The sequence below is a fragment of the Theropithecus gelada genome, chromosome 4 (genome assembly GCF_003255815.1).
Source record: "Theropithecus gelada isolate Dixy chromosome 4, Tgel_1.0, whole genome shotgun sequence".
Lineage (NCBI taxonomy): Eukaryota > Metazoa > Chordata > Mammalia > Primates > Cercopithecidae > Theropithecus > Theropithecus gelada.
In genome coordinates this window covers 68629763-68642637 of record NC_037671.1, presented here as the reverse complement: position 1 = coordinate 68642637, position 12875 = coordinate 68629763, and positions in this window count along the sequence as shown.

Genomic DNA, 12875 nt, shown 5'->3' with positions numbered 1-12875 from the left:
CGCATTCCAGCCTGGGTGGCATTCCAGCCTGGGCGACTAAGTGAGACTCTGTCTCAAAAACAAACAAACAAACAAAAAAAGCACTAACATTTAAGATGGAAATTTAAAATATTGGAAGTTGACATAAGAGTTACAAAAGAGGCAAGCAAAGACGGCTGTCTCTGATAGGAAGGGGAAGTGAGAAGCATGGTATAGACCTATTCACTTTTCCTTTTTTTAACTTTTATTTCAAGTTCAGGGGTACTTTTGCAGGTTTGTTACATAGGGAAATTTGTGTCATAGAGGTTTATTGTACAGATTATTTCATTACCCAGGTATTAAGCCTAGTACCCACTAGTTATTTTTCCTGATCCTCTCCCTCCTCCCGCCCTCCACCCTCTGATAGGCCCCAGTGTGTGTTGTTCCCCTTTATGTGTTCATGTGTGTTCTCATCATTTAGCTCCCACTTATAAGTGAGAACATGTGATATTTGGTTTTCTTTTCCTGTGTTAGTTTGCTAAGGATAGTAACTTTCAGCTCCATCTATGTCCCTGAAAAGGAAATTATCTCATTTTTTTTAATGGCTGCATAGTATTCCATGGTGTATATTTACCACATTTTCTTTATACAGCCTATCACTGATGGGCTTTAAGTTTGATTTAATGTCTTTCCTATTGTGAATAGTATTGCAATGAACATGTGTTTCCATGTGTCTTTATAATATAATGATTTATATTCCTTTGGGTGTATATACCCAGTAATGGGATTGCTGGGTCAAATGGTATTTCTGTCTTTGGGTCTTTGAGGAATCACCACACTGTCTTCTGGCTAGCCATATGCAGAAGATTAAAACTGGACCCCTTTCTTACACCATATACAAAAATTAACTCAAGATGGATTAAAGATTTAAATATAAAACCCACAACCATAAAAACTCTGGAAGACAACCTAGGCAATACCATTCAGGACATAGGCACAGGCAAAGATTTCATGATGAACACGCCAAAAGCAATTGTAAAAAAAGCAAAAATTGACAAATGAAATCTAGTTAAACTAAAGAGCTTCTGCACAGCAAAAGAAACTATCAACAGAGTAAACAGACAACCTACAGAGTGGGAGAAGAATTTTGCTCCCCCTTGAATTTTACTTCAGTTTCAATGGCTTGTTTCTCAGATACCCCATAAGGATAGGGGAGGAGGATTGCTTGATTTTAAATAAGAGTGTATTTAGGAGCAGAAAATGAGCCGGCTATATACGGAGAATATTTCTGGACTCAAATCCTAGAGGAAATGTGTTCGGATCTATTGATGTATTCAAATAAGGAAGGGTCACACGGATTTACTCTCAGGGGTATTTCCTGCCAGGGCACATGTTCTTGAAACTTGGTAAACATTTCATGTTCCTGACTTAGGCCAGGTCACTGTGACTGTTAGTTACCCATGAGACAATTTTCTACCAGTCTAAAATCCAAGTCTGTCTCACCTCAGATAAAAAAAAAATATATATCTAAATTTCTTTCTCTGAGGGAAAAGGGTATAAGCAAGCTGTGAAATTGCTTCTTTAAGATCAAATATAGATTCTGCTTTCAGGGCCAGCTCAGTACTCCTCAGAATTTACGGAATTCTTTAAAATGCTATTACCAGTCGGGCACGGTGGTTCATGCCTGTAATGCCAGCACTTCGGGAAGTCAAGGCAGGTGGATCATTTGAGGTCAGGAGTTCGAGACCAGCCTGGCCAACATGGTGAAATCCTGTCTCTACTAAAAATTCAAAAATTAGCTGGGGTGGTGGTGGGCGCCTGTAATCCCAGCTACTCGGGAGGTTGAGGCAGGAGAATCACTTGAGCATGAGAGGCGGAGGTTGCGGTGAGCTGAGATTGCGCCACTGCACTCCAGTCTGGTCAACAGAGTGAGACCCTGTTTCAAAAAAAAAAAAAAAAAATGCTATTACCAATAGATAATTTTGCTTTACAATGAGATTGAAGATGGCTTATGAAATTCTCAAATGCAAAATTTCATCGTTTTCATATAATTAAAAAATAATATATGTTGTATGAACATTAGAAGATATATGAAAGCACAAAGAAGATAACAAAAATTACTTACAAATATACTATATTAGATATTTTAGATATGTATAGATATGGCATTTACTGAGTCATTCTAAGTATTGCTGTATTCTGAATTTGTGTCCCATTAAAAATTATGTGTTGAAACCTAAAATCCAATGTGTTGATATTTGGAGGTGAGGCCTTTAGCAAGTAATTAGGTCATGAGAGCAGAGTACTAATGAATGGGTTTACTGCTCTTCTAAAAGAGATTCAGACAGCTTTTCTGCCTCTTGTGCCATGTGAGAACACAGTGAGGAAACAGGCATCTGTGAACCAAGAAGCAGAACCTCACTCAACCTGGAATCTGCAGGCACCTTGATCTTGGACTTCTCAGTCTCCAAAACTGTGAGAAATAAATTTCTGTTGTTTATAAACTACTCAGTATGTGGTATTTTGTTATAGCAGCCTGAATAAACAAAGACTGTATTACCATATGTATTATCTTATTTACTTCTCATGACATGTCCATGAGCTAAGTACAATTAGTCTTTCCATTTCACAGATTAAGAAAATGAGATTTAGAAAGGGTAAATGGCTTGATCAAATTCATATAGAAAATTGTGAAGCCTGAATTTGAACTCAGGCAGTCTGATTTGCAATTCTATTCTGCTAACCTGTATTATATGTGTGTGTACATGCATCTGTTAGGAATGTAGGGTCATATATGCTCTATGGATACCTGCTTTTTTCAATTGGTTATAAATATTTCTTGGTGTCTTTTTTTTCTATGACATAATTTTGGAATATGGCATGGTTATCCACTGTACAGCGTAATTTGTTTATATAAAACCTTATGATTTGACATATTCTTTGGTAATTATCATCACTCATAAGCATGAAGGTTTCTACAGAATACATTCCTAAAAGGGAATTGCTTGGTCAAATAATAAGCATTTGTTTTAAAGCTTTTAATATATATTGGACAAATCATTCCACAAAATTGTTGCAAGTTTTCCTCTAAATTAGGGGCATGTGACTATGGCCCACAGGCCAAATCTGGCTCACAGCTTGTTTCTGCAAATAAAGTTTTATTGGAATACAGCCATGTCCTTTTGTCTATGGCTGCTTTTATGCTACAACAGCAGCATTTAGTAGTTGTGGCAGAGACTCATATGGCCCACAATGCTGGAAGTATTTACTAGTTAGTCTTTGACAGAAAAGATTCACAATACTCTTTCTAAATAGTAGATTATACAAATATAAATTTCCTTCCGTTCCTATAAATCTTGCATTTAGATAGATAGATGGACAGATGGATGGATAGATGGCTAGGTAGATATACAGCTGGTCACAAATCTGATAGAGTAAATTAGTATTTCAGTGTTGAAAAAATTTATGTTTATTGGCCATTTACACTTCTACTTTTGTGTCCATGATCCCTTTTTAAAATATATTTATTTGCTATTTTTGCTATTTTGTTTGTTGACTGTTCATAAATTAAATATTTACACTTTGGCCGATACACATGTCTCTTTTAGATGTCTGTCTTTTATATTATTTATGATGGTTCATAATATAAAGAAGATTTTGATTATTTTGTAGTGGAGTCTACAAATCTTTCCTTTTAGGATTCCTTCCTTCAATTAAGTTACTGACAAAGTCCTGTGTTCTTTTGTGCTTTGTGCATATTCACGTGCATTTTCACCTGGCTCTTGCATAGTTTATTTATTCATTTATTTCTTCTAACTCTAATTAGTCTGGAGTATATTTTGGATAAGAGTGTAAAGTGAGGACCTAGTTTTTTTGTTTTTTTTCGTTTGTTTTTTTTTGTTTGTTTGTTTGTTTTTGTTTTTTTGGGGACAGAGTCTCACTCTGTAGCCCAGAATGAAGTGCAGTGGCGCGATCTCGGCTCACTGCAAGCTCTACCTCCCAGGTTCATGCTATTCTTCTGCCTCAGCCTCCCGAGTAGCTGGGACTGCAGGCACCTGCCACCATGCCTGGCTAATTCTTTGTATTTTTAGTAGAAACGGAGTTTCACCGTGTTAGCCAGGATGTTCTCGATCTGCTGACCACATGATCCACTCGCCTTGGTCTCCCAAAGTGCTGGGATTACAGGCGTGAGCCACTGTGTCTGGCCGAAGACCTAGTTTAAAATTTCTAGACACTTAGGCAATTATTCTAGCATAATCAATAGGACAATCTTTTTGCTGCTGATTCACAATTCTGCTGTTATAATACTAAATTCTGATTTACATTAATGTCTCTTTGTGCCTTTTCTGTGATAGTTCACTTATTCTGACTGTTCTCATGTTATTCCCTAAACCTTAATCAGTATTTTAGAAAATTTAAAAATTTTATTTTTATGATACGTGGCAGTTGTACATATTTAGAGGGTATATGTGAAATTGGATACAAACACACAATGTGTAATGACCAAATCAGGTTAAATGAGATACTGCTTCAAGCATTTATCATTTCTTTGTGTTGGGAACATTCCAAATCTACTCTTCTAGTTATTTTGAAATATACAATGAATTATTGTTAACTGTAGTCACCCTGTTGTGCTACTGAACACTAGATCTTATATCCTTTCTAAGGAGATTTTTGTACCTTAATGATTGAGCATATTTTCAAATACCTGATGGCCATTTGTATGTCTACCTTTGAGAAATGTCTATTCAGATCCTTTACCATTCTTAAATCAGGCTTTTTTATATTTATTTTTTGCTATTGAGTTGTGGTTTGGGTCACTCATATATTCTGGTTATTAATCTCTTGTCAGTTGAATAGTTTGCAAATATTTTTTCCCATTCGGTGGGTGGTCTCTTCACCTTTTTGATTGTGTTCTTTACTGAGCAGAGGGTTTTAGGCTTAATGTAATTCCATTTTAAAATTTATTTCTTTGGTTGCCTGTGCTTTTGAGGGCTTACTCAAGAAATCTTTGCCCAGACTAATGTCCTAAAGTGTTTCCCCATTGTTTTATTCTAGTAGTTTCATAGTTTCAGGTGTTATATTAAGTCTTTAATCCATTTGTATTTGACTTTTGTACATGGTAAGAGATAGGGATCTCGTTTTAGTCGTCCTCATATGGGTATCCAGTTTTCCCAGCACAATTCATTAAAGAGATTGTCTTTTTCCAAATGCGTGTTCTTTGCGCCTTTGTTGAAGATGAGTTGACTGTATATGTGTGGATTTATTTCTGGGTTCTCTATTCTCTCCCATTGCTATATGTGTCTATTTTTATGCTGGTACCATGCTATTTTGGTTATTATGCTTTGTAGTTTAAGTTACACAGTTTTAACTGATGAAAACAATTCCCTTGTTATTTTATATAAACTTTTTTGACTTCTTCCATTCTATTTATTCTTTCAGCTGTATGAACTTTAGAATCATTTTTACAGTCTTAAAAATCTTAATCTGTATTTAAATTGAAAGTCATTACAACAGTAATTAGCTTGAGAAGAATTGAAATGTTTACCATATTGTCTTCCTATTTAGTCAGGTTCTTTTCATGTTTCTGAGAAATGTTTTCTGTATAGATCCTGCAGATATTTTCAAATGTTTATTCCTAGAGATAGTAAATGTTCTTGTGCTTAATAAACTCTCATCTCATTACATTTTCTAACTCGATATTCTTGGTATTTAAAAAAGCAAGCTATCATTTTTGTAACAGCCATATGTATGTATTCTGTTGATACTTTAAAATTATTCCCCAGTTGACTCATTTGAGTTTTCACTTGAATGATCTTTCAAATTACTATAATTTTGATTTAATTTTTTTATTGCATCAATCAGAAATTCCAGATGGTGTCAAGCAATAGCAATACCTATATGCATTTTATGTGTGCTTTGTTCCTTGTGCTTTGTTCCTTGTGCTTTGTTCAGAATAATTCCTTTAGTGTTTCTCAGTAATATATGAGATTGGATTTTGGTTAAAATACGTTTTCTATAGTATGTTAAGAAAGTATTTTGTCATTTTTATTTTATTAAGGATTTTGTTAGTTTAAAATCTGGAGTATTTGTTGAAAATTAGCAAATAGTTTACAGATATCTGTTAACCCAATTCGATAATCTGAGGTGATTTTTTGCCTATTAATAGTGCATATTTTATTAATAAATCTCTTATTTTAAGCCATTTTTTGCTTTCCCCAAACCACCTCTACTTGCCATTGAATATCATTCAACATAGAGCTGAATTTGATTTAATAGTATTTTATGATTATTTTTATAAATATATTTATGGCGAAAATGAACTGTAGCTTTATTTTTATTTTGTATTTTGTAGGTGTTGTTATTTAGTTTACACCAGCCTGGTAAGATAAACTCAAAAAACTGCATGCTTAAAAAAATCCAACAGTTTGGAATAATTTATTTGTGTAGCATGAGAGTCATCTTAATGTGTAAGAAAAGTTACTAATTAATTCTGTAGATCTAGTTTCTTTTTAGGATGACCTGTAAAGTTTTAAATTTGTTTCTCTCTGGTTATTACGTTCTACCAATTTTTTTTTTTTTTTTTAAAGTTTGGGTGGATTTTAAAAGTATACCTAATCAGAGTGTGATGAAGTGTCCTGGGCACATAACTTGAAGAAGAGAGAACTTGGTAGGCACATTTTTTTTCCTTAACCTTGTTTTCAGTACCATCTTCCCGTTCACAACAGTTCCTGGCACCTGACAGTCCAGTCCTCTACTTTACCCTCTCCAGTGGGGAAACCTCTAGTTTCCTGCTAGCTCAGAGAAAAGCAGGTGGTTGGCTGCAATTAGGGAAGGAAACGGGGGATTTGTTTCTTAAATAGTCTTACAACCAATTATTTTGCTTTACTCTTGTCTTCAGAGGTATGTGTATATAAGATACGGTATGAGCATCATCTTTTAGGTACTCTGGAACATTGAGTATTAACCCAGTATAATAGAAGTAACTTAAAATAGTCTTTACAAATTAGGTATTCCTTGACATAAAATGGAAACTTTATTATGAGCTATGAATGATTCTTTTAAAATGCTGTCTATTGAGTTATTTCTTTCCAAATAATTTACTAAATTAGAGAACTGATACTTAGTAAAATCTGATTAGGATGTCAACATGAAAGAATAATAGGCAAAATCAAATAAGGAAACAACAGGTGTAACATTTTATTTATGAATTACAAGAAGGATCAAAAATAACATTTAGAAACAATTTGCATTTATTTCCCCTGCCTTTTAAAAAGCACTTCTTGTCTGTCTTAGATTTTCTCTTTGACCCCAGAGCCTGATAATTTTTATGTTATATAACATACTGTACCTTCTGCCATCATGGTGGTTTTGAGGTTTATGAGGCTGGGGCTGAGAGGAAGTGAGAGGGAAGTCTCGCGGTAATGACACAGCCTCACCACCCACCACATTGAGGAATCCAGCTCTTTGCTGATCATCTTTTACGCTATAATTAGGTTTAGAAGAATCTGATTGTCACCTGTGAATGCCAGACATGCTTCCACACCACGTTTCACATTTTATCTGCAGAGACAGTGCATCCAGGAAACAACCAGCTTTAAGAATGTGCAAATTCACACCACTGAACTGCTGAGAAATTCTTTAGCTCTAACTCTAACTGTCAGAGTGAGCTATATTTGCTCTCCCTGACTGAGATGTAACAGGAGTTCAAGAAGTCACTTATTTTTCATTTCGTTATTACAAATGTGACTAAAAATAGAAGTAGAACTCCTGGTTTTCACTCTGCAGCTGAAGAAATCACAGTGAGGAGCACCTGCCACACAAGGCATGGTTAATGAGCTCAGAGATTCCAGCTGGCCTTTCCTGGACTTTTGAGGCCTTCCAGACAGCCAGTGAGGGTTATACTATCCCCTGAGCACGAAAACCAGTGAGGAAATGCTGTCCTTCAGCTAAGAGACTCAGCAGCCAATGTGGGTGTCCTGGATAATTTCATTAAGACAGGTCACTCTTCTGCACAATTTCAGTTAAGTCACCGTCTCCAAGATATCTCTTCTGGCTTTGACATTTCCTGGGAGTGATTTGAAAGAGTGGAAGCATGATCAAAGAAATGAAATATTTCTACTTCTCTGCTAACTTTAGAACTGCAGAAGGAATAAATGCCAAGGCTGAAAACTTGCAGAAAGGTGGAATGTTCCCAGAAAAGAGGTAGTTGCCACTTGATGAGAACAAGAGGGAGAGACTAAGGAGAATGTCATCTAACCACAGACATTACAAAATTGAGCACAACATTAGAAATGTTGTGGGTCTCAGCACATAACTTCAACACTGAGTCTAGATTTATTTCATGGCATGCAACGTGGCCAGAATTTAGCCCACGATTTAGAGGTGAATGTGTATGGAAGCAGCTGGATCTTGCAAGATTACTCCTTTTTGTTTTATGAGTCTTACTATGTTGACAACTCATATCAGGCAACTAGACTCCAGCTTAAGTAATGGTGGGGGAAAGGAACTAGTGTAGTGAAGCTGAAAAGGACACAGGGAAGCAAGTATTGCTTCTGAAATAAATGGGTGTTTTTCATAGCACTTATATTGAATTCTAGCTGCTGGATTACATACTAAAGAAACATTTAAAATGTTGTTCTTCTTCCCTCCTTTCCTTTCTCCCTCCCTCCTTCCTTTCTTCCTTGCCTTCCTTCCTTCCTTCCATTGTTCTTCCATCTCCTCCTCTCTTTTGTTTCCGCTGCCTTTCTTCCTTTCTTCCTTGTCAGAAAAACCATGATTTGTACTGCTTCACTGCTAAGTGGTGATGTGTGTGGGTTGATCATTTGTTTAGTATTAAATTGAGGTCATGCTGGTTTCATTCTGCTGATAAAGGATGTGTCTGCAAGCATCATATTCCATTCTTTCTACCCTGTCCCTTCCAAATGCAGAATGGTCTTCTACTTTCTTTACTCTTTACCTCCTCCACGGGCTTCATCACTTTCCTTATTAACTGTGACACTGTGCTCTAAATCAATCTCTCTAGAGCTGTGGTTTTCAAACTGCAGGTCCTGACCTATTAGTGGGTCTTGAAATCAATTTAGCAGGTTGCAACCAGCATAAAAAAAAAAGAAGTAGAAGAGGACATATGATATTAGAATGCATTGCACATAGAAATGAATCTTGCTTTATTTAATGACATTGGTTTAGTAAAACGTGTACATGTACTCTGACTACTATGCAAAATATATTACTTAATGTGGGGAAAAAAAAGAAAATTTGAAAAAACACCGCTGAGGGATGGTAGAGATTCATTGGTGGCCACTGCAAGAATCTTCAGTGACAGTGGCTATCTATTGTGTCCCACAGACATTTTTCTTCTGGATGATTTGAAGTGGTATCTTATTCAGATGTTCTGCTTCCTGACCCTCAACATTCTTAAAGAAAAGAATTTTCAACCCAGAATTTCATATCCAGCCAAACTAAGCTTCATAAGTGAAGGAGAAATAAAATACTTTACAGACAAACAAATGCTGAGACCCTCCAAGGGGACCCTCTTGGAGTTGCATTAGTTTCTGTCTGTTTTCTAAGCCTTGTGTCTAGACTTTTTTTTTTTTTTTTTGAGATGGAGTCTCACCCTGTTGCCAGGCTGGAGTGCAGTGGTGCGATCTCAGCTCACTGCAACCTCCGACTCCCTGGTTCCAGTGATTTTCCTGCCTCAGCCCTCCGAGTAGCTGCTGGGATTATAGGCATGCGCCACCACACCCAGCTAATTTTTGTATTTTTAGTAGACCCTGGAGCTTGTTACTTTTCAGCGTGAAATTTGGCCCTTGTTACTTGGATCAAGTATATTTTGGCATATTGTGAGATGGCAGCGACATCTGTTTTATTATCTTGCATAGAGTATGACCATTTGTAAGTGTTTCTACAAATGGTGTATATTTAAAACATAAAGTGTGCACAAATAAAAATCCCCAGTGATGGGGACTCAGTTGTTGTCATAATTCATTGGTGCTTCTGGCATGTTGACCAGGATGGTCTCCATCTCCTGACCTCATGAGCCGCCTGCCTCGGCCTCCCAAAGTACTGGGATTACTAGCGTGATCCACCGTGCCCGACAGTCCCTAGACATTTTTATCAGCTCCCAATATCCTTCTAGTAATTATTTTGCTGCCTAAGTGAACCATAGTTGAACCATTATAGTTTGCAAAGGTCTCTGAAATATGCTCTCAAATAGAGAAGTTAAGTGTTAATCTGCCTAATATTGAGGCTGCAAGAGTTCTGAAATAGGAAAGGTCATAAGTGATACCACAAATCTATAATTAATGTGGTTTACTCCCTTCCGCTTTTCTCCCCCCCTCTAAAAAGACAAAGAAAGCCAAGTTGAGTTCACTAATTAGGGTCAAACAGATCCTCAAATAAAGGCAATATTCTGAATAGTGGTAATGTCATTTAGAATTTTAATGAAATTTACTATGCCACATCACCCTTAATTATACTTCACCAAGAGCCTACTGTAATGCTTGGCAATTGGAGTTGGAAAGGATTGTAAGGGGTAAAATCACCAGATGAAACAGTCTCAAGTATGACAATGTGCTTCTGTGCTATTTCAACCAATATATTAAATAATTAGAGGGTTTAGGATCTAAGCAGAGTCCTAGGCTAGAAGTATTTATATATATATGTGTGTGTGTGTGTGTGTGTGTGTGTGTGTGTGTGTGTATATACACATATATATAGCTTTGTTTGTTTATAATAGTACAAGATGGGAAGCAATCTAAATATTCATCAATTATGAATTTTAACAATTAATTGGGTACCTATATAACTGACCATTATGCAACAAAAAAGATTTTCCCTATGTACTGACATGAAATAATCTGAGATAAACTGAGAAGAGCAAGGTGTAGAATGATGCATTTAGTGAGCCTCATTTAGTTTAAAAAAAGGAGAGAGAAGCATATATTTGCTTGCTTATGCATAGAAATGTCTTGGGAGTGATTCACAAGAAACTGATGCCTTTGTCAAAGGAAACCTGCTAGGGGACAGGGGAGGATATTTTTTCCTATTACCTTTTGAATATTTTGAATTTTGTATTAAAAAAGTAAATTTAAAATGAAAAGCACCTTTTAACATGATGATCTTTAACTCTGAGTATCTGTTTTTTTTTTAAGCTCCATTTACTCTTTCTTTTCTTTCCTTTTTTTTTTTTTTTTTTTACCTGAGCCTTAACATGATGAGAATTATAATCTCCAAAACTCCTCATCAGGCAGAATGTGGAATTGAAGTGGAGTAATTAGCCTTGATGATTACTGAAATACTGGAGACCCTGCAGCTTGTTACTTTCCAGGGTGAAATTTGGCCCTTGTTACTTGGATCAAGTATATTTTGGCATATTGTGAGATGGCAGCGACATCTGTTTTATTATCTTGCATAGAGTATGACCATTTGTAAGTGTTTCTACAAATGGTGTATATTTAAAACATAAAATTTGCACAAATAAAAATCCCCAGTGATGGGGACTCAGTTGTTGTCATAATTCATTGGTGCTTCTGAAACAGACCATTTTGTGACATCCAGGATATCACTTGGGAATATTAAACTGTTGCTACTATTGTCCACTTCTTGTCACAGACATTGCTATGAATATATGCAGTGAGAAAACTGTATTTCATATTTATAAAAAATGAAAAATTCTGGTGCAATATACTTTTTTTTTTTAAAACAGCTAGGCCAACAGCACTTGGACTACGATCTTTTCAAGAACTTAAGAGAAAAGAAAATACTTATGTGACTTCTAGTGAGATGCATATCTGTACATTAGATGAATGATTAAAATGCCTATGCTCCCCATAATTTCTATGTTTCCATTTTTAAAAACTTTTCTAGTACCCAGAGTAATAATAAATACAATATGGCTCTCTGTTTTTTGAGCTCTTATTTAGATGATATTAACATATTTGTTCCACAGAAATAAATATCATACTCATTCACAGTATATTTCAGGAGCCTGAGCTAAAGTGGTCTAAGTGGGTGCATTAATAATATTCTATATTCTGCAGAGTTTTATTACTAGAGGTATAAGTGTAAGATAAAACCAGTTAAACTTTCAGTTTCAACCTTATAACATCTAATTCATTATATGCATTTTAAAGAAGTGTCATATTTTCCACTGATACAACTTGCATGCCATCTGTTTGATGAGGGGATATTTGAAGTCATGCCAACTGGCAGCAATGCTTATTGTTGAAACTGAAATTTGGCACTTAACACCCTCCTATTCCCCACCCCTTCCATTTGTACATGCATCCACAAATAAATGTACCTGAACTATAGTGGATAGGTTTAAACAGTTCAACCAACCACAGTTTTTCTCCCTTCCATCCTCTCTCTTGTTTCCACCACCACCTTCTTCCACCCCACCCCACTCACCTCTCTCTCTCTCTGTCTCTTTCTCTCGCTTGTAGGTAGTGATTCTGTAGACTCTGGAGTAAAGATAATTACACCTCTCAACACTGCTTATAAATTCTGGAATAGAAGATGTTGTATTATTATGGGGTGAGGCTTCAGAAGAAAGCAATAAGAGACATAAAGCATTAATGTTAGGATTAATGAAAATTCTCAGTTGAAGGAAACTGGTGACCCTAGAAAAATGAGGGAGGGAGACGGAGGAGAGAGGCCATTTGCAGAGTAACAGATGTCTTAAAACTGAAATAGATCTTGGATTTGGCAAGAATTTATAAAAGCTTCAGAGTTAACCTCTTCTACCAAAGTGACATTATCTTTCCTTCTCTAGCAGTTGGTTAACTCCAGTTAACTTCAGCAGTAATAGCACTTTGGGCCTGCAAGTTGATGAGGAATCTGATTTAACTAGAATATAGATATTAACTTTTAAATAGAAACATCTTTAGATTTTATATGGTTATAACATTATTTAA